This window comes from Lepidochelys olivacea, assembly GCF_965140295.1.
Source record: "Lepidochelys olivacea isolate rLepOli2 genome assembly, chromosome: 7".
NCBI classification, from domain to species: domain Eukaryota; kingdom Metazoa; phylum Chordata; order Testudines; family Cheloniidae; genus Lepidochelys; species Lepidochelys olivacea.
Window position 1 is genome coordinate 107,347,688 of NC_140417.1, and position 6,510 is coordinate 107,354,197.

The following is a 6,510-nucleotide window of genomic DNA, read 5'->3' on the forward strand; positions in this document are numbered from 1 at the left end:
CTGGCCTTGTACTCAGATAATGTTGAGATTATGATACTAAATGAAAAAGTCAGGAAGTTCAAAGTCAAAGCTCCCAATTCTGCCCTCTGCTGGATGTGCACAGCAATAGCATCTGTGGAAGAAGCGCACACCTGAGACCAGAATTTAGTCCATTGGCCTTAACCTTCATGTCCTCTCCCCCCACACCCCTTCAGCATTGCGAATCATCATCAAGAACAGAGTTTGGGGCTCAATTCTTCCCTTGCTTTGGTCCGCTTGTGTCATGTTAGTGTTATTTAAAATGTCTTTCAGGTGAAATTCACTCCGTTTCAGAATATCCTGCAAGGCTTGTTACACCACTTCAGTACTGTTAAGCACAGCAACTACTAAGGGAGACTAAAACTGTAAGGTACGATTACAACCAAAATAATACAGAGTTGCTTACAGGACCTTATTAGAATTTACAGCCATTAAGATACATGAAAATGCAGCAGACATATAAGTACTAAAAACTCTAATCACTAATCCCCAATAAAATATTTAATTTTTTTTTTCTTTCCTTGCAATATAAAGCTGTCTGGGCTCCTCAGCTCAGATCTCATCCCTTATCCAGGAGTTAAAATAAATCTGCCAGAAATTAGGAGTAAAAGTAAAATCTCTACATTAATAAGTGAAGTGTACATTGCTGAGTTAAGACATTTTTGCCAATTAAAATATAATTTCAGTGGGTTTATTTTACATATATGTGAATCCATATACGGTTCTAAAATACTTCCTCAATGCAAGTCACAACTCTGGTCTGGTCTGAGTGTTCTTGCTTAACATTTTCATATTTATTTTATTTCAAGTGAATATTAAAAGCTTGCTAATAAAACAAATCTCAGCCTATAAATTAAATATTAGTTCAGTTAAAATATAGTGTATCCTTCCTATGTTCCTAAATACCATGGAACAACTTTAAATAAATAATTTTAAATAAATTAAATGTAATTTAACACTTCACATTTCAAAATGTAACTGCTAGTACAAAGCTGGCCTGGTAAATCCTTCAAGCCCTTTTCTGGTGTACAATAAAATCATTTGCCCCCTTAAATAAAGAGAATACTTTATTTTGCACTTACATTCCAGGATTAAGTATGGTTGCTCTGGAACTACTGACACTCCAGACTGTTGTCTTTAAACCATTCTTTTCAACTGCACCTCACAAACCTCCACCTCTTTTTCCACCTCCTCTTCCACTCAGAATCACATGAAATGTAGGCTTATTTCAGCAACACACCCACTTAATTTACACATAACCAGTTGAACAAACAACTCTGCCTCCACCCCAGGCACAGAAGAGAACCAGTTTCTCTCTCTTTCTGTCTCTCTCTGTACTGTTCAAGTGAGAGATTATGGATTTGCAATTTCATTTTAAAAAAAAATGCTACTGTATTACACAAATACCATTTCAGAAAATGTTTGTCTCTTCATCACAATGTATAGTACTTGTCCATCTAACGCATTAGCACTTCTACTTACACTGAAGATTTACTCAAGGTGAAACTGTATCAATATTAACCAGGTGGTAGTTTATTTTAATAGAAAAAAATATTATTTTCACTGTTTTTGCTTATTTGTATTTTTTAAGTTTGTCTTTCATTTTCTGACCCTGCTGTCAGAAACTCCCGGAAGTGTTTACTGCCAAAGGTAAATATTCTCGCACAGGCTGTATGTTGGAGTAATTTCCCAATGAATCATCTTGAAAGGTGGAGGCCGATAACAAAAACTCTTTGAAATGTGATTGTGCAAGAAGGACAGGTTTATAGTGTGAGCCAATTGCTATTATTGCTGCTTGCTGTCAGTTCCAGGAAGTGCACCCAGAAAGGGAGCTCACAAAGGCAGCTGACAGCAACAGCCAATGAATTTCTCATTTGTTAGAACTGCAAGTGGCTCTTGCTGGTACCACATGACATGACAAACTGTCCTTTAGTGCATTTTGAGGGATTGCACTACTGTACTAATTTTTGCACTGTTGAATGCATGCTATCTCAAGAAGCAAAAGTAGAAGGACTTTCATTGGGCAGCTGTCAAAAATGAGCAGTAGCTCACAAAAGCTTATGCTCAAATAAATTTGTTAGTCTCGAAGGTGCCACAAGTCCTCCTTTTCTTGTCCTACAGTTACTCACAACTGAATTCATCTCAGAGGATTTTGCAAATGATCCTGGTTCTTCAAATATGCAATTTAATAACTTTATGCATATGAGCAGTCTGACTGAACAAAGTATTTGCAGGATCAAGGCCTAACTGAATTCCATTGCTTCTGTACCATTTTTGTTAACAATATACTGGAAGCGATTCTGTCCCCAACTCTAACCATTATACGCTGGTGCATAGCTACTGACCAGAGGAGAATTCCCTGGTGCAGGCATAAGTGACTATTTCCCTACTCTCTTTTGCAAACCCTGGCATGCCCAGGGTGGAGTTAGTGGTGGTTCTGTAGCACATAGCATCATGGGGATTCTGCGCCACAGCTCACAGGGAGCTCAGGATGGGCTGCCATAAATGAGAACAACAAAATGCTGGTCTGGGTCTTCACAGTAGCCTACAAACTGGAGGGAACAAAAGTGGCTTTAAAACACCTATCCCCTGGGCTCCACCTCCTGGTTTAGGTTCTGTAAAAGCTTATTTTATCAATGTTTTATTTAATCAAGCTTATTTTATGAAATTTGGGTCTTCACTGTACCTGACAATACCCCCTTTATTTATTTATTTTTAGTTGGGCCATCATAATGTTCATTGTTGGCAGACAATAAAATTATCTAAAACGTATGTGTGAGCTCTTTCTCTTCACCTATAAAACCAAAGGCCTCTTACTGGAGCTTAGGAAAACACTGCCAGCTAGCACTAGTAGTAGGCAGGTACCATATCCTCTCTCTTTGCCCATCACGAAAAGGCAGCATCATTCACTCATACACACGCGCACACACCAAGCCAGTACATGGCACTATTCCACCTATCATATCAATGTGGGTAAACCCAACTATCTGAAATTGGGGAAGGTGCCTTGCAGAATATAACTTGCTCAGCACAAACTGGGGGTGGGAAGAGAGGGGAAATCAACCTTTTGTAGTTGTTCATGATTCAGGCTCTCTTTATATTTGCTATCAGAACATGTGCAAAGCAGCATTCCTTTGTTTGGCCAAACTGCAAATATTTGCACAGCTCCTATGCAGCAGTTTACTACTGCCAGAAGCATGAGTAATCTGAAAGGTGGATGGAGTGGCATATGGGATCAGGTGGCTATGCGCTAAGACACATCAACCACACCCCCAACCCTTGGACCTACTCCAGAACAGCTCTCAATGTATTTGAGGACATCAAGAGGGTAAACAACATAATTTTGGGGAAGCTGCCAATGAGCTATATATCATTTAGCTGATTCTACATATTTGTAAGAGGTGACCTAAATTTGGTCCTAGCATATAAGTCCTTTGTAGACTTAAAGGTCCATAGGCTACTCATGTATTGTGACTTTTAGAGGAGCAGAATATTCACTGACTAAAATCTATATGGGAAAAGAGTTAGCTCAGGGTCATTTTACTTTAGAATCCAAATACTGTCAAAGGAAGATGCGATACATTTTTTCCTTAATGTCACACTGCCTGATACTGTGAAATAAATGGATTAAATTGCAGAACTCTATGGAAATACTGAGCATAAAGTTATGCATCTGCTACACTCCGAGGGACGACACAGCAGCCGGGTGTGTTCAGAAGAGATATAATTTCGGCATTGTATAATCTTAACATACCCACTGCAGAACCAGTCTGTTTGCTTTCTGAATCATAATATTATCTTGAAGGCCTATAACGAGCATCACCCTAAAGTTGTTTCCAGCCCTAATTTCCTGTCATACAACAACTAGCAAAAGCCAGGCTAAGATCTAGGAGAAATCCCATAAAGCACTCTTCCTATAATGGATATTACTGGATTATTCCAAAAGTGCACACATTGATTCCACTTGATGTTGCTTAGCAACTTTGGCAGCTGGAGCCACTGTGAACACTGCAGAATTATACTGTTGCTCAGCAGCCACAACCAGAGTTGGCTTTTAAGGGGGGAAGCCTGTGAAACCATTTTTTGCTGCCCCTTCCCCAAATGGACTGCAACCAGTATTTGTCCACCATGGTTGCACCACTATGCACAGGGACAGAGAATCTGGGGGAGTGATTGTGAGAGGATAATTTTGGGATACATCCCACATTTGTCTGATTCATTCTACTTCAAAACTTACTTTTACCATTCTGCTGCTACAGGACTAAAGATATTATCATTATTAATTTTTTTTTTAAAAGAAGAAACCTAAGATTCTCCTTACATTTCAAGGTCCTCCAGATCTGGGGCCCTATTTTCATCAACTTTAGGGGACCCACAGTCTGGCTTTTTCTGGAATAATACAGGGCAAGCAGGGAACTGTTCAGCCTGGAGCTACCATGGTCAGAAGGGAGAGACACGCAGGTCTCCTCAAGGTGCTCCAAGAAAGGCAATGGCTAGAGAGCACAGAGTGAGAGCCCTTGCTGATCCGCTAAAAGGAAACACAGGTGCAGTTGCCCTAAACTGTAACACAAGTGAACATAAACTTCAAGTGCTGTGCTGTAGCTAAGAGGGCTAATGAAATTCTTGGATGTAAAAGTAGAAGAAGGAGGAGGAGAAAGATGGTATTACCTCTGTATATGGCATTAGTGAGATCCTGATGGATACAGTATCCAGTGCTGCTGGCCATAATTTAAAATGGGTGTTGAAAAAAATGGAAAATTCAGGAGAGAGCTGCAAAATGATTTTAGGTCGGAAAAAACTGCTTTATAGCAACAGATTTAAGAAGCTCAATCTGTTCAGTCGATCCAAGAGGAGGTTATGAATTAAGAGGTGATTTGATCACAATCTACAAATACTTACATGGGGAAGAGATTTCTGGTAGGTTTTAATCTATCAGAAAAAGGCAGAATGAGATCCAATGGTTGGAAGCTGAAGCTGGACAAATTCCAACGAGTAATAAGGTATGCATTTTAAAATAATAATAGTAATTAGCCATTGGAACAGCTTTGTGCTAGATTCTCCATCACCTGAAGTCTTTAAATCAAGACTGAATACCTTTCTTAAGGATATGCTATAGCTCAAATAGAAGTTATATGCAGAAACTACTGGGTGAGATTCTTTGGCATGTTTTATGCAAGAGGTACGACTACATAATCATAATGGTTCTATTTGATGTTAAAATCTATTAATGACATTTCGCTGATGCATGTAAGTCTGCGTATATATGTTTTTACATTTGCCTTGTGTGCTGTGAAGTTCTTTTTTTTCTGAATATTGTGACTCCATAACTTACGTTTGTTTCCAGCTTTTTTACTGAATTTCCAGAGTGCTTGCTAAGACTAAGGAACCCTCTGATTATGATTCTGCTTCTATCTGTTTTGATTTCAAAGCGTGGGCTGTGAATATGCTATCGTGATTTACTGAGATCACTGATTAAACTGGAGAACCAAATGGATTATATTATTAGATTTTGACATGGGGTAAAATTTTCAAAAGTACTCAAGTGACTTCCAATGGGACTTAAGCTCCCAAGTCATCGGGCTCTTAAAAATTTTACTCATGGTCTTATTGTTATGAAGTAGCTAGATACTGTAGTGACATGTTTAATACACAACCATAAGATAAACAAACAAATGCTTGGTTCCACATATCACCTTCATAAGTGGTTTTAGAAAATAGCAAACAGCATTTATGGGAAGTACAGAATACAATTTAGCAGCCACTTGATTCTTAATTAAAGTGACGCTTACAGGCATTGCACAAATTGTCCTTTCCCCCAAAGATCTTACAATCTCTAAACAGACATGACAGACCAAGAGTAGGAAAGGAAACGGAGACAGAGAGAGGTATGGTGACTTTACCCAGGTCACATGAGTGGCAGAGTTAGGATTAGAACACTGCTCTCCTGAGTCTTATTCCAATTCACTAGCCTTTCTATTTCAAAATTTCTTAATCTTTTTAAAAATCGCCCAAGATATTGCTTTTGAGTGAGTAAAAAGCATCTATGTACTCAGAACATTGTCCTGTTCCCTGATGAAAGACGGCTATGCTAATTAATAGTGAATTCTAGACCTGGAATAATATTTCCCAGGTTGAAAAAACTGTGCCCCATTTCAGCCTTTAGTAATACCAAATAGTCCCATGGCAATATAGGATGAAAGTTGATCTGGAAGCCTCTAGGATTTTCCGCCTGATTGTGTGGCACCATGACTGGGGCAGAGTATCCAGGTTTCATGATTGCTTGTGTCCATTCCATATTAATTTAAGAAAATACCTCACACCCAGTTATATCATTAGACAACTATGATTACATAATTAGGTACACAGTCAAAGTGCCTGTTACGGTGGGTGTCACCATATTTTAGACACACGACACTGGGTAGGAAATGAAGGAACTGAATTCCTAAACCTAGCTGAGGCAGAGGCTGGAAGGACATTGCTCTGACTTTGTGA